The sequence below is a fragment of the Moschus berezovskii genome, chromosome 9, assembly GCF_049115385.1.
Source record: "Moschus berezovskii isolate FMDL1 chromosome 9, NW_MosBer_1.0, whole genome shotgun sequence".
Taxonomy (NCBI): domain Eukaryota; kingdom Metazoa; phylum Chordata; class Mammalia; order Artiodactyla; family Moschidae; genus Moschus; species Moschus berezovskii.
Genome location: NC_142468.1, coordinates 12,993,102 through 13,018,670, shown reverse-complemented (window position 1 = coordinate 13,018,670; position 25,569 = coordinate 12,993,102). Strand labels below are relative to the sequence as shown.

Genomic DNA, 25,569 nt, shown 5'->3' with positions numbered 1-25,569 from the left:
CCCTCCTTATCTGTGGAGGTGTGGTTCCAGGACCTCAGTTCAGTTCAGTCGCTCAGTCATGTCTTACTCTTTGCAACCCCATGGACTGCAGCACGCCAGGCTCCCCTGTCCAGCACCAACTCCCAGAGTTTACTCAAACTCATGTCCATTGACTTGGTGATGCCATCCAGCCATCTCATCCTCTGTCATTCCCTTCTCTACCTGCCTTCAATCTTTCCCAGCAGCAGGGTCTTTCCCAATGAGCCAGTTCTTTGCGTCAGGTGGCCAGGACCTCAGGGGATACCAAAATCCATAGATGTTCAAGCCCTTATATAAGGTGATGTAGTATTTGTGTATAACCTATGCACATCCTCCTGTATACTTTAAATCATCTCTAGTTCTAATACCTAATTCAATGTAAATGCTATGTAGATACTTGACTGGTGTGTGTCAACTGGAAGTTTTACTTTTTGGAACTTCCTGAAATTAATAAAAAATACTTTTGATCCATGGTTGTTTGTTTTTTTAATTAATTTTTATTGGAGTACAGTTGCTTTACAGTGATGTGTTCACTACTGCTGTGCAGCAAAGTGAATCAATTATACGCCTGCATATATCCCCTCTCTTCAGGATTTATTTCCCATTTAGGTCACCACAGAGCTCTGAGTAGAGATCCCTGTGTTCTACAGTAGGTTCTCATCGGTTATCTATTGTATACATAGTATCTGTATTTTATACATAGTATCAATAGTGATCCATGGTTGTTTGAATCCCTGCATATGGAACCCTCAACAGAGTTCTGACTGTACTGTCTTCTCCAGGGGCTGTCCATGCTTACTTAGCCAAATTACAAACAAGAAATTTATTTCCAGCTTTATTGAAGTTGATTGACAAAATCCTAGGATGTTAAAGTATACAGGGAAAGTATAAAGAAATTCTTAATATAGAAAGGCAAAAATGAAGACTGTAAAACACAAACCAAAGTGTTCAAAAGATCTGTAGAGTCCTGCTCCCACAGTCCGAGCACTAATACTGCTGTGAAATACCAGGAATTAGGATATAGAAAAAAATCTCAGAGATCCCAGGAGCCATCCGAGAACCAAAGAAGAATTACATGCTAGGACACTTTGGCAAGGCCGTGTTCTCATCATTTACCCCTTGGGGCCATGTAGGGACCATGTCGGTGGAAAATATTCTCCCAACCCAATGAGAAGTAAGTCTCTTTTGCTTTGTATGTCCCGGGTTCTGCATGCTGCCTGGTAAGCGAGGAAAGTCTGACCTTGGAGCTCTCAGGCGTTTGCTACTCTCAATAGGTAGATCTTCAGTTAGGTCCCAGCTTGTCTCCATCTGTTATTTCTGAAATATTCTGGCCTTCATCTGGAGGAAGGTGACAGGAGAGTGTTCTGTTCCTGCAGAAAGCTTGCTTGTCATCAGAGTAACTGTGTACTGTCGAAGCAACAACTGCCTACATGCATTGCTCTGCCTCTTGAAAGCTAGCGTTTTGGTGTGAATCAATTATGAAAAGTGATGCACGCCACCCCTACGCAGATACACTCCACCTGAAAACCTGAGGCCTAACACGAATGTCTAGAGTCGTGAACACTCATACAGAGCACTTCAGCTAATGCTAAATCTCAGCCACTCGTGAAGAGTGAGTAATAACAGAAATTTGGGTTATACAAACTGGCTCTAATAAAATAATTCAGATTTCTATGACACTTTACCATTTTATAATAATAACACTTTCACATTTATAACATTTTATAATAACACTTTCACATTTATTTTCTCCTGTCCCTCTGCAAAGACCTTGCAAGATACTTCGTACTCATTTCTTAGACGAAGAAAGCCAGACTCAATAGTTTTGCCCAGGGTGTCATAGCCTGCTTTCCCTTTTTTTGATGTAAATATTTTCCCTCTGGTACCACGGTTTAGACCAGGAGAAGGTAATACCTAGAGTCCCTAAAAGTTAGTTCAAAAAGGGACCATGGAAATTCTTCCCTTGGAAATTCACTTTGGCATTTCACTTTGGCATTTTGCTGTCATTGGAGGCCAGTCTCTCTCCCTGGCTTGTTTTGTGCCAGAAAAACATTCTTTGGATCATTGCATGGAAGGCAGTGAGGTAACATTTCTCAGAAGCTAAGTTCTTTGCTAAACACTTAAAAATCTAGAAAATATTGATAATTCTTTTAGAGATATTCTTTTAAATAAAAATGTATCTGGATAAAACATAGGAAGAAAATAAAGCTGGGACATATTGCATTGTTTTTTAAGTATCATGACTCTTATATTCCCAAAGTTATTAGGGTTATTGAAAACATAAGATGCTCTGAAGTAGAATGGTTCTTGGCAAAAGTGTGAGACTTTGTAGGCTAAATCAGAAGGTCATTGCCTAGTTGAGATTTATAGGACCAAGACCCTATCAAAGTTGTAAATTATCAGTGTTGGACAGAAAGTGAATGACTGTGTATCATGTTAAAGTCACTAGGGAACTTAAGAAGGCAGGAGGTAGTGATTAACATTAGAACTTTACTGAACAATTGGAACAAGAATAGTCCTAGATATATGACCATGGTCTGAAATAAGAAGCAAACATGATATTCCATAACTGAAACTCAAGTTCAGAACACTACCTTTTTTTTTCCTTCATAAAATAGTGTACAAAGTTGATGAGAATGAACAAAGCCATTGAACTGGCCCCAAAAGTGGAAAAAAAATAAGATCAGCTATATAAGGAGTGCATTTCCATAGGAGAGGGCAAGGGATAGTGAGGGATGACTTAATGGACACTTTGCAGGTACTGTCCTTCTCAAAGTCGTTTATAACCCTGTGGTTTCTTATTACTTTCCAACTTTCAGGACTGAAGTCTCTGTGATTGTTTCCTAAATTGTACCTTCAAACAAGAAATGACATAATTAAAGTGAAAACACTATAGAATTCTAAGATAACTGTCCAGTAAACTTTCCACATGGATGTAGTTTGGTGAATGTGTAACCACCGATCTCCACAGGTGGTGTCACTTAATGACTTTCATAAATAAACAACTTAGTTTCATTTGGCTTTTTGAAGAAGTGCTTTCTTAGCTCAGTTGGTAAAGAATCCACCTGCAATTCAGGAGACCCCAGTTCAATCCCTGGGTTGGGAAAATCCCCTGGAGAAGGGAAAGCTGCCCACTCCAGTATCCTGGCCTGGAGAATTCCATGGACTGTATAGTCCATAAGGTTGCAAAGAGTCATACACTTCTGAGCAACTTTCACATTCACTTTCTCTGTGTTATCTCAGAATGCTTTAGGAGTTCCTTTAGTTAGTAAGTCAACAGCGACCTGGATATATAGGCCTGTCTGTATGCTTGTGTCCTGCCATGTGACCTCATTAATGTATTCTGTTGTAAGGAAAGGAAGAAAGATCCTAGTAAATAATACATCCATATTCTAGGCATGGGTTTTATAGATTCACTTTATAAATCAATTAAATTTATTAATGAAATTTTATTCTCATGTCATGTTGAATATAAAAAAAAAATAACGTTCCAGTGTTATATCTGTTCTGTAAGTTCACATGTATAAATGAATATATAGAAAATCTCTGGTGCTACCAATGGGTCATTTAAGCCCCCTTTTAGGTATATGAGTTCTACTTTTGTTTCAAAATCTACTATCTTCACAGCATTTTTAAAAGCTTTTAATTGATGATTAAATTTCAAAGAATTTCCAGTGGTGGTGGTAAGTGGTAGTGGTTTAGTTGCTAAGTTGTGTCAGACTTTTACCACCCCAAGAACTGTAGCCTGCCAGGCTCCTCTGTCCATGGGACAGATTTCCCAGGGACAAATACTGGAGTGGGTTGCCATTCCCTTCTGCAAAGATCTTCCCAATCCAGGAATCAAACCCAGATGTCTGGCATTGCAGGCAGATTCTTTATCAACTAAGCCACCAGGGAAGCCCCTTAAATATCCTAAGTTTTTGTTTTTGTTTTTAATATCTGATTAGCCTTCAAAATAAAAATTAAAAAAAAAATCATTACCATGACTTCAGGTCATAAATCTGCATCTAAGTCTAGCTGAAAATTAAATACTGTTGGCATTGCACAGTCAAAGGTTTTCCTAGAAAAATGGCTTGTGCAAATTCCATATGCAGATATTTACAATTGGCAGTAGAAGCACAGGAAATGATGTGGGAAAAAGCAAACTCTTTTGCTCGTATTTGGAAGCTATATTTGTTGTCATCTTTAAAAAGACAGTAAAATCATGTGTCATTCAAACCAAATCCATTTGTTTCATTATCTATTTATTTCTGTCTCTTCACACTTGAGTTGGGGACAGGGAAAACAGGCCATGACAATGCCATGGGAAAATAATTTTTGTGCAGACTGTGTCTAATAGAACTAAGAAATTAATGATAGCTGCTTACTTTGGACGTACGACGCTTACATGAACCGGAAAACCTTGATTTGAGCTAGTCTGAGCTTTTGTACATTCTCCTTACGTGCGTACGTTTGGACAGGCATAGTGGGTTTGAGAGGTTTAGAAAGCCTGACCTTTCCCTTGCCTTTTGTGAGCAAGTGGTGTCATGTGCTATTCGCCTCTCCTCCCATCTGCTGCTGCTAAGTCACTTCAGTCATGTCCGACTCTGTGTGACCCCATAGACGGAAGCCCACCAGGCTCCCCCGTCCCTGGGATTCTCCAGGCAAGAACACTGGAGTGGGTCCTTCTCCAATGTGTGAAAGTGAAAAGTGAAAGTAAAGTCGCTCAGTCATGTCTGACCCTTAGCGATCCCACGGACTGCAGCCTACCAGGCTCCTCCATCCATGGGATTTTCTAGGCAAGAGTACTGGAGTGGCTTGCCATTGCCTTCTCCGTCCTTCCATCTAGGATGTCCTCTAATGAGGTGAGAACAGTTGCAGCCACTCAGGACATTCTCAGTGTTGAATCATTCCCATTATAGCTTCTGAGGATTAAGCAGATAATAATTCAATTTAGCCATAAGAATGCCATGTTTCAATTGTTATTATCACATCTGAGTGTGTGTCTGTGAAGTTAAATGATCTTTAGTACTGGTTTGTTGTCAAAAAAGCAGAGTGAGCACAAGTCACCTATATAAAGAAAACGGTACCACAGCAAAGAGTCAGATCTATGGAACAGGAATACAAGAAGAGTTAATGTTGACCCTTCCTCTCCTTTAACTCTACTTTGGACAGCTAGTTTCAGCAAATATTAATAAAACCATTTTCAAAGGGCCTTAACTTGTCCTCCCTGTTTAACATTTCAGCAGGTGTGTCCTCGTATGCCCTGAGTGAAAATACATACCGACAGACCCAGAGAGAGAAACAGACACAGATATATATATTTTGTATGTAATATGTATATATTGTTTATGTTTTTCCGCTTAAAATATAAACACTTTAAGAGAAGCATTAGTAGGAAAAAATTAACAAATTGTGTAAGACGCAGCAAATTTCCCTTTTATCAAATGTGACAGGCGTATCTTTCAACTTTACTGATGCCTTCTGTAGAGGTCAGTTTTCTGAGCGTGGAGTGCTGAATGATACGTAAAATGGCAACAGAGCTCACCCCATTGGTGGAGTCCCGCAGCCATTAGAGTGTCTAATAGTCAAGCTGTCTGTGCTGATTTGGAAATAGATTTTACCTTCTTTTCCCAAGAGCCTTTGCTTTTCCCAAGAGCCTTTGCTTTTCCACCTCTTCTTCTGTCAATAAGTGTCCCCTTCTTCCCATCGTGCTGTTGCCTGCCTTCTCTAGGCAGTAATAAATAAGATTATTTGTGGAATGCAGTTAGCATTGTGTCTGACTCCTTGTGAGTATTCAATAAATGTAAGCTGCTATCGTTATTACACTTTGATCCTTTCCACATCCTCTTGATGTTTTTAGGGCAAATAATTTAATCCCCATTTTATTAAAAGAAAACAGACTAATAGAGGTTAGGAGGTTATCTGACTTGTCTCTGGTTTCAGGATTAGTGAGCAGTATTATAGGTGCTTGAACTAAGAACTCCAATATTTTAGGCCAGTGCTTATTCTTCTATACCAAACTTTTAAGTGGATCTTTTTTCGTTTGAAATATTCTTAAAATAATAAAAGAAACATCAGATCTCTCTTGTATCTTCTCCCTGATTTTGAACTCATGCCTTGTCTTAAAAAGCAGGCATTTACTTAATATTTTAAAATTGATTTTCTCTGAAGTGACAGCCAAAGTGTAATTCTAAATAGCCTCTATTGGTGGTCTCAAACTGCAGTATATATTTAGGATGATCCGTTAAGCACAATTTTATTAATTTTTCATAAATCAATCTCCCTTGCTTTCATTTTCAGCCAACATCAATATCTGTTAAGAATATCGTAACATATGATAAGGTACACATAAAGTACTATGTGAGTACACATGGAGAAGCAAAGGAATTCTTCCTGGGATTTCAAGGAACACTCCTGTGGAGGGGGCGGAGGTGCCATTTGAATTCAGTACTAAATGGTGGCTAGGCAATTAATTACAGATAAGAGGGCACCATTTCAGCAAAAGCATTAAGGAACAAGAAACAATGAATGACCCAATGTGGTCAAACTGCGTTGGTGGCAGAAGTGGCTATTGTCTGGCTGTGAAAAGCCCTGTGCCTTCTGCTAAGGAGTTTGAAGATGACTTGGTAGTATCTGAGCTGCAGTAGATGATTTTAGGAAGAAGAGTGCCATGGCCAGATTTGTGATTTAGAAAGATAACTCTGGTGTCAGTGTGATGGAAGAATAGCCAGGGTTCAAACTGCAGTCAAGCCATTGCATAATTTCAGGAGTGATAGGAGGAGGATTGAGATGAAGGAAGTGGCCATGGGGGCCAGGAAAAGGGAATGGATGTCAGAAAGAATGACATGGATGTATTCAACAGAGCTTAGCACCTGATGAAATATATAAAATAAGAGAAATGGAGAAGACTGGCTTAGACAGATGCATGGATAAATGTTGCCATAGCTAGGATTCAGTTCAGTTCAGTTCAGTTCAGTCACTTAGTCGTGTCCGACTCTTTGCGACCCCATGAACCGCAGCACGCCAGGCCTCCCTGTCCATCACCAACTCCCGGAGTTCCCTCAAACTCATCCATCGAGTCTGTGATGCCATCCAGCCATCTCATTCTCTGTCGTCCCCGTCTCCTCCTACCCCCAATCCCTCCTAGCATCAGACTCTTTTCCAGTGAGTCAACTCGTCACATGAGGTGGCCAAAGTATTGGAGTTTCAACTTTAGCATCAGTCCTTCCAATGAACACCCAGGATTGATCTCCTTTAGAATGGACTGGTTGGATTTCCTTGCAGTCCAAGGGACTCTCCAGAGTCTTCTCCAGCACCACAGTTCAAAAGCATCGATTCTTCGGCGATCAGCTTTCTTCACAGTCCAACTCTCACATCCATACATGACCACGGGAAAAACCATAGCCTTGACTAGACGGACCTTGGTTGGCAGACTAATGTCTCTGCTTTTTAATATGCTATCTAGGCTGGTCATAACTTTCCTTCGCACTTAATAATCTCCTTTTGAAAAAATCCAGATTAGATTTAATTAGAAGAATGCCATCTATTCATTTGCCATATTTGTTACAGGGACACTTCTTGTATTTTCACATAAAAGTGGTTATAATAGCCTTTAACACTGTATTTTAGTAGTTTACCTAGACTGTAAACCCCTTGAGGGCAAAGACAGCCAAATCCATGTCATTCATCTATCAAATACCGAGCCCACTGGTGCCTGACACCGAGTAGAACTTGACACGTGGTTGATGAATTGGACTGAGGTTGAATGTACTCAGGATAATGGGGGGAATACCTGGAGGATGTTCTTGTCTCTATTCCAGTTCTTGGGTTTATCTCAGCCTTTTCCATTTTGGCTCCTATGAGCTTTTTCCAGTGCTGCAGACACTTCTAGTTGACAAGAAGAAAAGGAGAGTGAGTGAGTGAGGAGGAGGAGGGGGGTGTATTGCAGCATCTAGATTGAACTCCACAGGTTTGCCTCTCATAATTTTCACCTTTGATGGGAAACTGTCCCAGATTTCATCCACCAGGCTGAGGTTCTGACACGGTACCTTCTTAAATCAAGCTTGAAGGGAAATTGATTGAAAAGAAAACACCATTATGGGAAAACAATTCATTCTCTTCCTCTGACAGGAGGGAGACTTTTGTCTATATTGTGGAATAAATATTAGCTGGCTGATTGCTTTAAGATCTAGAAGCCTAGAGGAGTTATGGTGACTTTGCTCCTTTTTCACAGGGAGATTTCCTTTAACTTTAGAGGCATTTGATACAGTGGATTTTCATTACCTTTCAAAGAGTTGTATTTTCTCCCTATGTGATTATTTGTATTAACAACATATAGGTGTCATGAAAAGTCATGCAGATGCCTCTGTATGCAGTTGTGTTTCTCTTGAAGTGTGTATTCCTCCAGACGGGGTGAGCAGATATTTTCAACATTTTCTCTGAAGGCTTTAAATATCACAAGTTGTTTTTTTTTTTATATTTTCTGTGTTGAAAGAAAATTAATTTACAGAAAAGCAAATATTGTATATTAATGCATATATGTGGAATCTAGAAAAATGTTACTGGTTAACCTATATACAGGGCAGGAATAGAGATGCAGACATAGAGAATAGACTTGTGGACGCATTGGGGAAGGAGAGGGTGGGATGAATTGAGAGAGTAGCACCGAAACCTATACATTACCATGTGTGAAATAGACAGCTAGTGGGAAGTTGCTGTATAACACACGGAGTTCAACTCAGTGCTCTGTGATGATCTAGAGGGGTGGGATGGGGTATGGGGTGGAGGAGGGTTCAATAGGAAGAGGGCAGGTGTGTACTTATGACTGATTCACATTGGTGGATGGCAGGAACCAACACAGTATAGTGAAGCAATTATCCTCCAAATAAAAATAAAAGTAAAAAAAAAAAAATTATTTAAGAAAGGAAATGAATTTGAACTCCTAAAGGGTGGAGTGAAGGGAGAAGGTGGAATAATAGCTATTTGATGCTGTTGCTGCTGATAGAAAACATTCCCTCATTCTTTAGGAGCCTGAAAGATGCTTATGACTCATCCTTTCAGTTGATAAAAGTTTAGTTCATTTTCTCTTACAGAAATTGCAGACTAGCATCTCTAGGGGCAAAATCTAGGCCTGAAACTACATGTTTGACACACATTAAATGATCCTAGGTTGAGCATGACCTTTCCATTTCAACACAGATTCCCATCACCTCTAGTTCACACATTTATCAACCTCCAACTCCCAGAAGAGGCAAAGCTCTCTTGTTAAAGGTTTTTAGTGTAACTGCACTCTGATGCAAGGTAGGTTCATCCCTAGCAATGAAATCAGACATGTGCCTCCTGGGAGAGGAGTGAACAAGTGGTAAACATCCTTAAGTGAAGGCGCTCCTGGACTGTTTCCTCAGTTCAGTTCAGTTCAGTCGCTCAGTCGTGTCCGTCTCTTTGCGACCCCATGAATCACAGCATGCCAGGCCTCCCTGTCCATCACCAACTCCCGGAGTTCACTCAAACTCCTGTCCATTGAGTCGGTGATGCCATCCAGCCATCTCATTCTCTGTCGTCCCCGTTTCCTCCCGCCCCCAATCCCTCCTAGCATCAGACTCTTTTCCAGTGAGTCAACTCGTTGCATGAGATGGCCAAAGTATTGGAGTTTCAGCTTTAGCATCAGTCCTTCCAATGAACACCCAGGATCGATCTCCTTTAGAATGGACTGGTTGGATCTCCTTGCAGTCCCAGGGACTCTCAAGAGTCTTCTCCAGCACCACAGTTCAAAAGCATCAGTTCTTCGGCCATCAGCTTTCTTCACAGTCCAACTCTCACATCCATACATGACCACTGGAAAAACCATAGCCTTGACTAGATGGACCTTGGTTGGCAAAGTAATGTCTCTGCTTTTTAATATGCTATCTAGGCTGGTCATAACTTTCCTTCCAAGGAGTAAGTGTCTTTTAATCTCCTGGCTGCAATCAGCATCCGCAGTGATTTTGGAGCCCAAAAAAATAAAGTCTGACACTGTTTCCACTGTTTCCCCATCTATTTCCCATGAAGTGATGGGACCAGATGCCATGATCTTCATTTTCTGAATGTTGAGCTTCAAGCCAACCTTTTCACTCTCCTCTTTCACTTTCATCAAGAGGCCTTTGAGTTCCTCTTCACTTTCTGCCATAAGGGTGGTGTCATCTGCATATCTGAGATTATTGATATTTCTCCTGGCAACCTTGATTCCAGCCTGTGCTTCTTCCAGCCCAGCGTTCCTCATGATGTACTTTGCATATAAGTTAAATAAGCAGGGTGACAATATACAACCTTGACGTACTCCTTTTCCTATTTGTAACCAGTCTGTTGTTCCATGTCCAGTTCCGACTGTTGCTTCCTGACCTGCATACAGGTTTCTCAAGAGGCAGGTCAGGTTGTCTGGTATTCCCATCTCTTTCAGAATGTTCCACAGTTTATTGTGATCCACACAGTCAAAGGCTTTCAAGTCACCCTAAAAATGCCACAGGTCTTCTCAAAAGTAAGATGTTTGTGGTATATTTTCCATCTCCCATGCCACTCTGAACCACCAACCCTGTTAATTGGGTAGTTTTTGCTCTGAAAGATGACAGGGCCTGAACATACTGGTTGAGCCCTGACCAGGAAAGATGTTAAGGTACAAAGCTAGTAATGCTTTTTCTGAAAAAAATCTCCTTTTGAGCAGTCTTAGAAGCATGGCATTTTCTTGATCCTCTTTGATCTGATGGCTCCATTTTTTCTCAGGATCTCGGAATGTGTTGCCTGCTTGGTCTGTTTCTTCCCCTCCTCTCCGCCTCACTCTCCTTCCTTCCCGTCTCCCTCCCTTTCTCTGCGCCTCCCTTCCTCAGTCCTCTTGTGTCCTCTCTTCCTTCTTTCCTCCCCTCCGTCTTTCTCCTTTTTCTCTCTTTCTTCATTTCTTTGAAACTCTTAGCAAGAGTTAATGGACTTAGGATCTCAAAATTAGGTTATTAGATGTTTCTGCCATAAAGCCTAGAGAATTGATGTTTGAATTCTCCTTGGCTTGAGTCAATCCTTTGTCCTTTTTCGGTAAATGAATTAAGTCTCATGCAATTTCCTGTGTGGGAGACTCATTTCAGATGAATCATTTAAAATTGAAAGCCCTGTCTGCTCATCAAGGGGGCATGATGCTAGAGTTCTCTTGAGCATTTCGTGACTACTTAGTGCAGCCATTGAGATACATAAGGCAACCCGCGCACCTTGATTTTAGTCTTGGTTCATATGTGTTTATTTGGTAAAGCACAGGACTGCAGTTTTGAATCTTCAGATCTCTTTTCAAAATTTCCCTTGGGTCATTTAAAAATAACCTCTTTCTGTCTCCTTTTATTGTGAAACTTTTTATTGGAAGACCGCAGGCCTAACTTCAGCATCGGAGACCAAAATTCATGTCCCCTTTAGTTGTTCAGTCCCTTGTCCATTGTCGATACTGAGAATAGATGGAACAGTAATGATGCTATTTTTCACCCCCCAAATGATAGCATGTCATGAATGCTGTGATCCCCACATAGTATGTGAAGTTTTTAATGGGCCATTTCAGATCCTACAGGGATACGTTTACATGCTGTATTGTTTTTATAACCGCCATCAAATGATTTGGGGACTTTCCTGGTGGCTCAGTTCGTAAAGAATCTGCCTGCAATGCAAGAGACTGCTTGCAATATAGGAGAGGCAGGTTCGATCCCTGGATGGGGATGATCCCCTGGACAAGGAAATGGCAACCCACTCCAGTATTCTTGCCTGGGAAATCTCCATGGACAGAGGAGCCTGGTGGGCTACAGTCCATGGGGTTGCAAAGAGTTTTATATGACTAGGCAACTACCATTAATGATTCTACCATTAAATGATTCTAGAAAAAGCCAGGTAGATCCTCCTCACAAGGAAAATCTAGTATCTTTACCTTTGCAATTGTTTCAGGATACTAGATAGAATTCACAATTCTCTTCTACTGTAAAAGGCAACTCTCAATTAAGAATTCATGAGTGCCATTCTGTTTTGTGGTCCCAAACTTTCTCTTGAAATCATGTGTTAGGAGGGCGAGGAAAAGCCAGCCGAGATTTATTTATACCTACACGGTGCTCAGTTCAGTTCAGTTCAGTTCAGTCGCTCAGTCGTATCCGACTCTCCGCAACCCCATGAATCACAGCACGCCAGGCCTCCCTGTCCATCACCAACTCCCGGAGTACACTCAAACTCATGTCCACAGAGTCGGTGATGCCATCCAGCCATCTCATTCTCCGTCGTCCCCTTCTCCTCCCGCCCCCAACCTTTCCCAGCATCAGAGTCTTTTCCAGTGAGTCAACTCATCGCATGAGGTGGCCAAAGTATTGCAGTTTCAGCTTTAGCATCAGTCCCTCCAATGAACACCCAGGATTGATCTCCTTTAGAATGGACTGGTTGGATCTCCTTGCAGTCCAAGGGACTCTCAAGAGTCTTCTCCAACACCACAGTTCAAAAGCATCGATTCTTCGGTGATCAGCCTTCTTCACAGTCCAACTCTCACATCCATACATGACCACGGGAAAAACCATAGCCTTGACTAGACGGACCTTGGTTGGCAAAGTAATGTCTCTGCTTTTTAATATACTATCAAGGTTGGTCATAACTTTCCTTCCAAGGAGCAAGCGTCTTTTAATTTCATGGCTGCAATCAGCATCTGCAGTGATTTTGGAGCCCAAAAAATAAAGTCTGACACTGTTTCCACTGTTTTTCCATCTATTTCCCATGAAGTGATGGGACCAGATGCCATGATCTTTGTTTTCTGAATGTTGAGCTTCAAGCCAACCTTTTCACTCTCCTCTTTCACTTTCATCAAGAGGCCTTTGAGTTCCTCTTCACTTTCTGCCATAAGGGTGGTGTCATTTGCATATCTGAGGTTATTGATATTTCTCCCGGCAATCTTGATTCCAGCTTGTGCTTCTTCCAGCCCAGCGTTCCTCATGATGTACTCTGCATATAAGTTAAATAAGCAAGGTGACAATATACAACCTTGACATACCCCTTTTCCTATTTGGAACCGGTCTGTTGTTCTGTGTCCAGTTCTAACAGTTGCTTCCTGACCTGCATACAGGTTTCTCAAGAGGCAGGTCAGGTGGTCTGGAATTCCCATCTCTTTCAGAATGTTCTACAGCTTATTGTGATCGACACAGTCAAAGGCTTTGGCATAGTCAATGAAGCAGAAATAGATGTTTTTCTGGAACTCTCTTGCTTTCTCCATGATCCAGCGGATGTTGGCAATTTGATCTCTGGTGCCTCTGCCTTTTCTAAAACCTGCTTGAACATCTGGGAGTTCACGGTTTACATACTGCTGAAGCCTGGCTTGGAGAATTTTGAGCATGACTTTACTAGCGTGTGAGATGAGTGCAATTGTCCGGTAGTTTGAGCATTTTTCCACGACCAAGGTAAGAGAAACCCAAATAAGACGGTAGGTATTGCTAGGGGGCACCAGAGGGCAGACACACTGAAATCATAATCACAGGAAACTAGCCGATATGATCACATGGACCACAGCCGAATGTGGTCCACTGGAGAAGGGAATGGCAAACCACTTCAGTATACTTGCCTTGAGAATCCCATGAACAGTGACAAAGGGCAAAATGATAGGATACTGAATGAGGAATTCCCCAGGTCGGTAGGTGCCCAGTATGCTACTGGAGATCAGTGGAGAAATAACTCTAGAAGGAATAAAGGGATGGAGCAAAAGCAAAACCAATACCCAGTTGTGGATGTGACTGATGCTAGAAGCAAGGTCCGGTGCTGTAAAGAGCAATATTGCATAGGAACCTGGAATGTTAAGTCCATGAATCAAGGCAAACTGGAAGTGGTCAAACAAGAGATGGCAAGATTGAACATCGACATTCTAGGAATCAGTGAATTAAAATGGACTGGAATGGGTGAATTTAACTCAGACGACCATTATATCTACTACTGTGGGCAGGAATCCCTTAGAAGAAATGGAGTAGCCATCATGGTCAACAAAAGAGTCCGAAATGCAGTACTTGGATGCAATCTTAAAAATGACAGAATGATTTCTGTTCGTTTCCAAGGCAAACCATTCAATATTACAGTAATCCAGGCCTATGCCCCAACCAGTAATGCTGAAGAAGCCGAAGTTAATCGGTTCTATGAAGACCTACAAGACCTTTTAGAACTAACACCCAAAAAAGATGTAATTTTCATTATAGGGGACTGGAATGCAAAAGTAGGAAGTCAAGAAACACCTGGAGTAACTGGCAAATTTGGCCTTGGAGCACGGAATGAAGCAGGGCAAAGGCTAATAGAGTTTTGTCAAGAGAACGCACTGGTCATATCAAACACCCTCTTCCAACAACACAAGAGAAGACTCTACACATGGACATCACCAGATGGTCAACACCGAAATCAGATTGATTATATTCTTTGCAACCAAAGATGGAGAAGCTGTATACAGTTAGCGAAAACAAGACCAGGAGCTGACACAGTGCTAGTTATCTCAATAAACTAGTGAGGTTGTTCCCAAATGTTACTGATTAGGAAATTGAGACACAGTTTAGTTACTTAACTGGTGCGAATTCACACAATTGGTAAACAATGGAGTCAGAGTTCCAATTCAGCTCTTCGTGAAAAATGTGCTTGCTTTTCACAGCAAGCTGCCTCTTTCATCTCACATACATCTTGCAGCTCCCACGTGGTGCAGGATGACCAGGTACAACTAATGGGCTGTTATTGCGTGTAGGGGTCTCACATTTCTAGAATACTTTACTGTTTTCACAAGATTTCTATTAAGGTTACTTAAGAGGAGAGTGAAAAGGTTGGCTTGAAGCTCAACATTCAGAAAACAAAGATCATGGCATCTGGTCCTATCACTTCATGGGAAATAGATGGGGAAACAGTGGAAACAGTGTCAGACTTTATTTTTTTGGGCTCCAAAATCACTGCGGATGCTGATTGCACCCATGAAATTAAAAGATGCTTACTCCTTGGAAGGAAAGTTTTGACCAACCTAGATAGCATAGTAAAAAGCAGAGACATTACTTTGTCAACCAAGGTCCGTCTAGTCAAGGCTATGGTTTTTCCTGTGGTCATGTATGGATGTGAGAGTTGGACTGTGAAGAAAGCTGATCGCCGAAGAATTAATGCTTTTGAACTGTGGTGCTGGAGAAGACTCTGGAGAGTTCCTTGGACTGCAGGGAGAGCCAACCAGTCCATTCTAAAGGAGATCGATCCTGGGTGTTCATTGGAAGGACTGATGCTAAAGCTGAAACTCCAATAATTTGGCCACCTCATGCGACAAGTTGACTCACTGGAAAAGACTCTGATGCTGGGAGGGATTGGCGGCGGGAGGAGACGGGGACAACAGAGAATGAGATGGCTGGATGGCATCACCGACTCGATGGACAGGAGTTTGAGTGAACTCCAGGAGTTGGTGATGGACAGGGAGGCCTGGCGTGCTGTGATTCATGGGGTCGTGGAGAGTCGGACACAACTGAGCGACTGAACTGAACTGATTATGGTACTTATGTGTATTATTATTTTTTTTAATCCTCATAACCCACATTTTGCTGGTGTAGAAACTGTGACTCAGAAAACTCAAGTAATTCAACTGCTGCCTCACAGTATATAAGTGGTAGATTCAAGATTTGAACCCATGCTGTTGAACTCCAGTGCCTGTATTCTTAAACACTACAGAAAATTATGAAATTCCAGAGCCTGGGCCTCCCTTATGGTGTCAGAGTATAGATGGCAAGACAGTGCTGATACAGGAGGGAAGACTGACGTGGTTTTTGAAGAATGATTTGGACTCTGGTCTAGGGAGGTTAGAAGGAGAGGGTGATCCAGTCCTGGGGAACAGAGTGACAAATCCAGAGTCATGGGAATGGCATGGACATTCACTTTTTATTTTATTTTCATTTTGCATAGAGTTATGCTTTCTGACCTGATCATAGGAGAAGGAAAGGATTTGACTCTCCTGGAGCGTGAAGTTGGCAGAGGTAGACTTTGAGGACGGTGACAACCATGAGGTCTGAATGTCTTTGGAGGTCAGGCTTCTAAGAGTCTGGAGAAGTGAGTGTGTTTCCCCCAAACCCTGAGTGCAACCCTCAGCCCACGTAGACTGAGGCTGCAGTCTCCTCCTGGAAGGACGGAGGAGTTCAGGACAGCAAAGCAGGGACCACGCTTCAGGAAAGAACAGCCCGTCTGAACCCAGATCACTTATCTGGATGCCAGGAAAGAGAACTGAGAAAGGCATTTATAGAGACAGGAAGAGAGGCAGCCCCAGCCCTCAGGAACTCTGGGGGACGTTTGCTGCTAACACTTCAGTCAACGCTGCTCTGAGTCAAACACTAGTGAGCAGCAGTTTCAGAGACAGAGTGGAGCAGAGACAATTGAACAGTTAACCTTTGGGGATGGGTGTGGATCTAATTAAGATCAGACTCCCTTCTGTTATACAGGAGAGGGAGCTGCAGAAAACCGTGTGAGGGGGTCTGAGGGAGTGAGAGCTCCGAAAGGACCAATGGGTTAGCAAGCCAGATGGAAATTAAGTCCAAATGGGTGTGAGAGGTGGGTGTAGCCAAGGGGAGCCCTGGCTGATTTTCCTCATCCAGGCAATGACGATTATGCCCCAAGGTCAGCCGCTTCACGGGGACCAGAAGTTAGACACTCCTGCGGCTCGCCATGGTAATTCCCTCCTTGTGTGTTCAGTTTCCTTGGTGATTTCCATGTAAATTTGCTCAGAGTTGCAATTTAGCAGCTTTTCTGTTAACAGATGAGGGATATCTTAATAGTCAACCGACTGCATTCCATCATTGCAGGGGTTCGGAAGTGGAGTTGTGAAGGTTGTAGAGATTGACTCTGGGAAGAGAACTTGGGAAAGCCTGTTTCTGCAGCACCCTAATGTAATTTTGCTCAGTTCTAGACAGGAGGAAAGAAGCTTCTATACCTTGTGAACCTCGTTTGTTGTGAAGACTTACTGCTCTGAACCTTCCCTCTTTTATCACTTGGTTTTTTGAACAGAATTAAGAGGGACGGTCCCTCCAAAGTGGCCCAGAAGACTTCAGATGCAGAGACATATGTTATTTTGTGTTAGATGCTTTTCCCTGTCCATCTTCAGGAGACCGGTAGCAGAGATGACTTTTTTGATGTGACCAGGGAGGAAGTCACCTTTGCTGTCTCGATGTCACTTTTGCTTCACTATATGAAGTGCAGAAGTTGGTACCTTACAAGTAAAACACGAGAATCTTCGAATCTTTTGTTCTCAGTCCCCACATCCTGTTCTGTATTTTCCCTGACCTTGCCACATTAGGAGATGAAAGCCTCACATATATGTTTTATAATAATGCACTGTAATTTCACAAGTGTCTCTGTAAGTATTACTTCCTGTGATTCTTACAGAAACCTTGGGAGCTCATCAAGAATTGGCAGAGGAAAAAAAAAAAAGAATTGGCAGAACACTGCCTAAGGAGGTATGTTGGGGCTCAGCGAGGTCAGGGTACTTCCAAAGTCCCAAACCTCAAGCCCAGTGTGCACCCACCTGCAGTCTGGTAGCACCTTTCCATAGCCATTTGTTGGTGTCACTATCCTGGATAAGAGTAAAAAGGGAATCTTATGAAAAGTCTTAGCATGATGACTAACAGAAAGAAAAGGTAGATGTGAATAAGTAGCAGCTTTCTTAGGATTCTGAGTTATTTTGGGGAAGAGAATGGATTAGGTCATGGGTGGCTATTTATTTCTAGAATTTCTCTTCCAGGGGGAGAAAAAAGGTGCCCTAAAATAACACATTGCTTTCATTAAACATAATTGTTCTCACATGAGATGCAGACAAGCAGGCCTACTGTGAACCATTCTAAACCTTGTCCTTCTGTATGTTGAAATGAGTATAGAGTATCCCCATCACAAACCATGGGTTCTGGCTTGCTCATGGGGATTCCTGATGGTAATTGCTTAATTTTATTCCTGTGCCCTATTGTTCAGGAGTGGAAATCAGTTCATTATTAATCAAAGTCAGGTCCAATTCTTGAAATGGAATTCTGAAGAATGAAAATTGGGAGGCAGGTTCTTTACCACTAACATCACCTCTGCTCTCAATGAATTTATGCCACATTATGTTTCTAATTGGTATCTTTTGGAAGACAGTTTGCTTTATTTTCCTTTCAAAAATATTACTTTATGTTTTCATACTAGAAAAGCAGCACACTCATCATATATATTTTTTAAATGAGTGATAGAGAAAACTAAAAGGGATAAAAGTAACTACTCCTATCCTCTCAAAACAACGTTGCTAATAATTAGACTTATTTCATCCCTATTGTTCTCTAACCACTTTTACTTTTCCATAGTGTGTATTTGGGTCTATTTTCAGTTCTGAGTGACCTGCTGTTCGAACAGGTATTTTCTACTGTGCTCTTTTCCCCTTCTTCGACTGGACGATCATTTACTGTGCTAAGGTACTGAAAGGATGGAGATGGAATGTTTTTGGAGTTTATTTGTAGTCAGCTAGCTGGAGACCAGTAACAACTGTCTTGGATCACATTCTTTTCTTATTTTTAGTTCAAAATTCCTTCTCTGAATCTCACACTCTGCATTCGGTAACCAAATGGAAATACCATGAACTTATATCAGTGTGTTTGTTTGGAATCAGTTTGGAATTTCTAACCCCTGCCCCCCGCCATGATACACACACACACACACACACACACACCGATGCACATGTAATTCTGTGTACAGGTAGGAAAGAGGCCAGTTGGTCTAGGTGCTGCATTCAGAGCGCAGTCTCCCCTGTAGGCATGGGTTCGAATCCCACTCCTGACCAGCCAGCATGTTGGGCTTCCCTTGTGGCTCAGCTGGTAAAGAATCTGCCTGCAATGCATGAGACCTGGGTTCAATCCCTGGGTTTGGAAGATCCCCTGGAGAAGGGAAAGGCTACCCACTCTAGTATTCTTGTCTGGAGAATCTCCATGGACAGAGGACCCTGGTGGGCTACAGTCAGAAATGACAAAGCTCACCACAGGTAATGGGAGGAAATTTTGCTGAGAGGTGCAATATCAGGGTCATGCATTGCGGAGACCCTGAAATGACACCTGTGGGCTTGCGTTTTACTCTTGACCACTCCTAGGTCATTTCCTGAGCATCCCATACCTAAAAATCCAGAGTTCACAAAGTCATGAGATTGAGGAAGCCAGCTCATTACCATTGTAGTACACGACCTTTTCTGATTTGGCAAGGATAATGTGGAGGTAGAAAATGAGTTTCTGAGGCAAATTTTCCTGGAAATATCAACCTCAGATATGCAGCTAACTGAAGAGGAACTAAAGAGCCTCTTGATGAAAGTGAAAGAGGAGTGTGAAAAAGCTTAAGTTAAGACTTAACATTCAGAAAACTAAGATCATGGTATCCGGTCCCATCACTTCATGGCAAATAGATGGGAAACAATGGAAACAGTGACAGAATTTATTTTCTTGGGCTCCAAAATCACAACAGATGGTGACTGTAGCCATGAAATTAAAAGACACTTGCTCCTCGGAAGGAAAGCTATGACCAACCTAGACAGCATATTAAAAAGCAGAGACATTACTTTGCCAACAAAGGTCCATCTAATCTAAGCTATGGTTTTTCCAGTAATCATGTGTGGATATGAGAGCTGGACCATAAAGAAAGCTGAGCGCCAAAGGATTGATGCTTTTGAACTGTGGTGTTGGAGAAGACTCTTGTAAGTCCCTTGGACTGCAAGGAGATCCAACCAGTCCATCCTAAGGGAAATCAGTCCTGAATATTCATTGGAAGGACTGATGCTGAAGCTCCAATACTTGGCCACCTGATGCACAGTACTGACTCATTGGAAAAGACCCTGATGGTGGGAAAGATTGAAGGCAGGAGGAGAAGGGGTCGACAGAGGATGAGATGGTTGGATGGCATCACCGACTCGATGGACATGAGTTTGAACAAGCTCTGGGAGTTGGTGATGGACAGGGAAGCCTTACATGCTGCAGTCCATGGGGTCACAAAGAGTTGGACAAGACTGAGCGAGCGACTGAACTAACTGGGGCATATTTTGATTTGCTAGAAAAGTTTATCTTCTTAAAAGATTATCTTGATGACACACAGCCTAACAACTGCATGTTGGCTTGTCTTATCCCGACCTCAGATTTTCTCTCTAAAGCTATTTACCTGTAACCATTTTTAAAACATCTCTCCATCATGAAATGATTTTTGAAGTTCTAGTTAGATTTTTCTTCCTTTATTTAAAAGTAAAAAGGAATGTGGAAAAGAAATATGATTATGAATGCATCCAAAGAGGAGAGAGCCCTGTCTTGGGAACTTTCAACTGAAGTTCATCAGTAACTTTTACTGAAATATTATGAGGAAGAGCTAAACATCTGGTTAGCTCACCATTGATCCTTGGATTGTGAGAGGAACTTGCAACAAAAGAAAGCCTCTAATGTGTTGTCTTTGGTGGACCTCTTCTTCACTTGTCCTTCTTAAGGCTATCGTGATAAACTACTCAATGTGATTTGTCAAGAGATTTTTCCCTTCACTCCATTCTTCCCAAGGCAGGTTTTATTTTATCTTGTATGTGAAATGCAGGGCCCCAAGCCTGGTGGGAACCCTGAAGAGACGAGGATGGAAGGCTAAGTCAGTGTGAGGCTGAGAATCCAGATTTGGAAGGAGTAGCAGATTTGCAGGGCTTCCCTGGTGGCTCAGATGGTAAAGAGTCTATCTGCAGTGCAGGTTTGATCCCTGGGTCGGGAACATACCCTGGAGAAGGAAATGGCATCCCACTCCAATATCCTTGCCTGGAATATTCCATGGACGGAGGAGCCTGGCAGGTTGCAGTCCATGGGGTAGCAAAGAGTTGGACACAACTGAGCGACTTCACTTTCAGCAGACTCACAAAGGACATCTGAATGACCCTGCTTGCCTTGCCTGGGACTCTGTGAAGTGGACTGTGTTCAGGCCGGGTTTGCCACTGTCCCCAGTGCATGGCACTCACCACTGAACCGTAAAGTCTTTCCCCTTCCATGCCCGTAGCACTTAGTATTCTCTTGTGCCTCCTGCCTCACATGATTATCCTGTTTTCTTATACACCAGGCTGGTTTCTCGACAGTGTATAGCACAACTCATTTCACTGGATTTGGGGTGTGAATGGCTCTTCTAATGGGTGCTAGCATGACCTGCATAACCACCTGATAGTCTTATGGCCAGTGCCCGACTAGGATGTAAACAATTAGAGGGCTGATGTCATGGAATAGGAAATTTTCAATAAATATTCAAGTGAACTGACCAAGTCAGGAGACCAGCCCTAACTCTACTGACTACCAGAAGGAATAAATTGCTTTCCCAAGATTAAAATCTGCCTCACAAAATCTGTGGGTAACTTTTTTAAAAAACATTTGAAATTATGTCATGTTTCTGGTGGGTCATAGGCACTCAGGTTTTGCCTGAGGCCACATTGCTCTGTGTTTTGTTATGGCAAGCTTATTCCCACGTTTATGATACCTGCCAGGTCACTGTAGGAACTTTGATATGTGGCTTGGCCTTTCTGGACCCCTTTTAACCTCTCTGGACTGCAGTGTTTTCATCTGTAAAATTTTCATCCGCTACCTGCTCTGCCTACATCATGAGACCTTCCGACGACCCAAAGAGGTTATCCAGGCAAATGGACTATAAAGTTTACAAAACACAACATGATATAGAATGTATCATCTTTAAATTCATTAATAGTGTTCTGATTATTATTTTGATGGTATTGAAATGTGATCAAACCCAACGTCTAGTATCTGCAAGTAAAACTTCTTGACTTCCATTTAATAAAACTGAATGTTTACCCATTGGTTGGCAGACCAGCCTGAAATCTGTGGAATGTTAAATTTCTGAGCACGTTCTCATTCTCTTTTTATATTCCCCTGTGGTTTCTTGTGACTTTACGAAGATCGAGAGGCCACCTCACAGGTTACCTTTCATTCGAGAGGCTGTGGCGTCCTATTCACTGTCGAGTTCTGGACGCTTTCCTCCTCATCGTAGAAAATTGGTGTCACGTGGAGTGTCCTTTCCTCACTCTTGCCCCCGGCTTCCTCTTGGGTGAATGTCCACCTGAAACTAGAGGACAGAAATCAGAAACCGTGTGTGTTAGCATGGAGCACCCATCACAGTACTCTTCCAAACTTTCAGATCTATTTAGCTCTCGACTATTATGCATCCTTCTTGTATCCTTTGGTAAAATATTAAGCAACACGATAGACAAAGTATAGACTCTCTGAAACCCCATGGAGCTGTCATGATTTGAGTACTCATTCAGAGATGAGCCATGAGGAAGGTTTATGCAGTGTTTGCTATACCTATGTCATTTGAGTGCTTCCCTGGTGGCTCAGCAGGTAAAGAATCCGCCTGCAATGTGGGAGACCTAGGTTTGATCCCCAGGTTGGGGAGATCCCCTGGGGAAGGGAAAGGCTACCCACTCCAGTATCCTAATACCACTGTCACCATTTTTGTCATGTCTACTTGCTGCTTGTGCTGTTATTTGTCTTCTTTAAGTTGATTTCTTTTACTTGGAAAGAAGTACATTTATTTTAAAAGGAAACTATATGACCATAAGATACATGGAAAGTCAGTATCACTTCTCATAAATAAAAGATAATGGTAAATATAAGAGCAATAAGAAAAAATATATTATTATATATTAACAATATATTGTAGCCAGCCAAAACCAAGGTCTACTCTTTCCTTGTCCAAAGGGGGGAGAAAAAAAGAAAGAAAGAAAATAAAGGAAGTCTGTAAGTACCAGTTTTCTCTATGAGGAAATAAAGATCAAAGGAAAATTTTAAAGTTAATAATTTTGCATTATGTTTTAGTATTTTCTATATTATGACTTTAAATCTTTTAACATATTAAACAGTCACAAACATGGTATCATCATATATTCTGATGGTATATGGAGATTTTTGTCTTTATATATGGATATTTTCAGTACTGTGATATAAATTGCTGGGGAGTTACATCTTTTAAACTTTATTTTTAAAAACTCTTCTTTACCTCATTCTTAATTAGAGGAATAAAGGACTTTATTTCTTTAAATCAAGGTCTTCACTATATATCGTCAAATGACCACCACATCAGTAAACCACTAAATAATTATTTATTCAGATACCTGTGGAGGTGCTTTGCATGATACTCAAATTCAGTCCTCACAGCAACTCTTCAACTGTTAGTGTTAGTTGCTCAGCTGAGTTTGTTCAACTCTCTGCAACTCCCTGGACTGTAGCCTGCCAGGCTCCTCTCTCCATGGAATTTTCCAGAAAAGATTACTGGAGTGGATTGCCATTCCCTTCTCCTGGGGATCTTCCCAACCCAGGGATTGAACCTGTGTCTCCTGTATCACAGGCAGATTCTTTACAGGCTGAGCTACTAAACACTATCAAAGAACCTGTTTTACAGATGTGGAAAATAGGCTTTATTTTTATTAGTTTGCCATGATCACAGAGCTAACAGATCAGATAACTCAGACTGATCCTGGAGCCTGCAATCTTAATTCCTCCTGAAAGAATCTTACTGATAAGAAAAAAAAGATGGATAAGTATAGTAAGAGGCCATAGTTAATTATTATATTTTTTCTTAAGTATGTTAATCATCTACCTCACTGAAATTGACATTCTGAAGTTTCTGTATCTTTGAAAAATCGAACTTTACAATTTGGATTTAGGTTCAGGAGGTAAAGTAAATAAGCAAATATCCAAGAGTAACGAAATGCATTGTGCTGATCTTTCTTGTTTTAGTTTGTTTTCAGATGAACGTTCAACCTCCCTGTCTGTCTTCCATTTCATCCCCTTCCTCCCTCCCTTCCTTCTTTCCTTCATATTGCTTTACTTAAATTCCTTAATACGATGTTATTTTATTAACAAAACTTGGAAGATAAATTTAAGAGAAAGTTTCCGAGAGCATTCATAGAGCCAGGGAAGAGTAAAAGTTCCAGAAGCCTGCAGAACCCAAGTGGAGAGGATTTTATTTAAAATTGCTAGCAGCGTCTCCCTCCACTGTTTCACCCCATGCCCTTTGATCATTATTTCATTCCTGTTTCCACGTCCTTTATGGCAGGGTTTCTCAACCTTGCTACTGTCGATATGGTAGGCCAGATAATTCTTTCCTGAAAATGACTGCCTTGTACATTGTAAGGTGTCTAGCAGTATTCCTAGGCTTTGCGTACTAGACGCCAGCCCTACCCCTCAACTGCGACAATCAAAATGGTTATCAGGAACTTCCCTGGTGGTCCAGTGGTTAAGAATCTGCCTTCCAATACAGGGGACATAGTTTTGATTCCTGGTCAGGGAACTGAGACCCCAAATGCCTTGGGGCAACTAAACCTGTGCCACTGCTAGAGAGCCTGGGCACTCTAGAGCCCTGAACACCTCAACAAAGACCCAGAACAGCCAAATAAAAACAGCAGACTTTGCAGAATTGCTCCTGATGAAGAACCATGACTAGGGATTACCTAACCTTGTGGTACTTCTCTGCTCATTTGGCTGTTAATTGATATTTATTATTGTTGCTGTGGTGGTGTTATTGTTGTCACATCTACCTTTATTGAAGTTCCTTTCTCTGTTTAGAGGGAGGACAGACTTAGAACTCTTTAGGTCATAAAAATAGCTAGCTTGATTTTCAAGGCATAGCAGTGGAAGTTAAAAAAAAAAAAAAGACTGCATTATAACATATATATCTAAACGTTTTTACTTGGATTTCAGTTAGTGAAACTAAATTTCTAGCAGACTGTCTTCCCAAAGAAGGATATTTCTGAAGGTACTGATCAAGCACTGTGACTTTTGGAAGTGAATGAAAGCCTTATCAGCTTGAGCGTGTCTGGGATCACTGTGAAAATCAGAAAAGGAATGGACAACACTGATTGCTTTTTGGCTAATCTGAGGTTTCCAGGGGCCTCTTTTTTTCACCAGCATAAGCTGGTATTATGCTTCACTTTTTTTGTTTAATTCGAGAAAGGAACAGATCATTATCTTGCTATATGATGTAGTGACATGAACCAGAAGATATGATTCTCAGAGATTCTCCATTTAGATAGTAATAGTTGCCCTGTCACTACTGTGCAAACTCTCCTGAAGCCTTTTGGAGTCCTGAGACATAAGTGCCATCATTTGATGGATTGTTGACTCGAAATTCACATCAGCAGCACCATTTTTATTTCTTACCTGTTAGATCAGTAAAGCAGCTTGGTGTGCTTTGTTGGAAAGGATGATGGAGCAGAGCAAAGTGAAAATACAGTGAAGGACTTAGAACAAAAAACTTGAGAAAGATTTTATAGGAAAAGGGTGTTTGCGATGGAACCTAGCAAGCACAGCTTTTTTTCTCATTGCCACTTCTAAATTGCCTCTATTCATAATATTTTCCTGAACAGTTGCTATGCTAAGACTAAGTTTGAGAAGAGTGTATCTATTATGTAAAGACTCACTCTTGGAAGCAGGTCTTCTTTTGTAATTTGTACTTTTGGTTGCATTGAAAATATAACAATTTTTGCTTCTGTTTCCATCATGCCTACTATTGTCAGCTTCCTATTTTACTCTTACTCAG

General features: G+C 41.5%; 1 protein-coding gene across 9 annotated transcripts in view; it reads left to right on the top strand.

Moving 5' to 3' along the window:
• Positions 1-25,569, top strand: part of NRXN3 (neurexin 3) — a 1,766,916-nt gene that overhangs the window by 992,981 nt on the left and 748,366 nt on the right. The gene's annotated exons all lie outside the window — the stretch shown is intronic.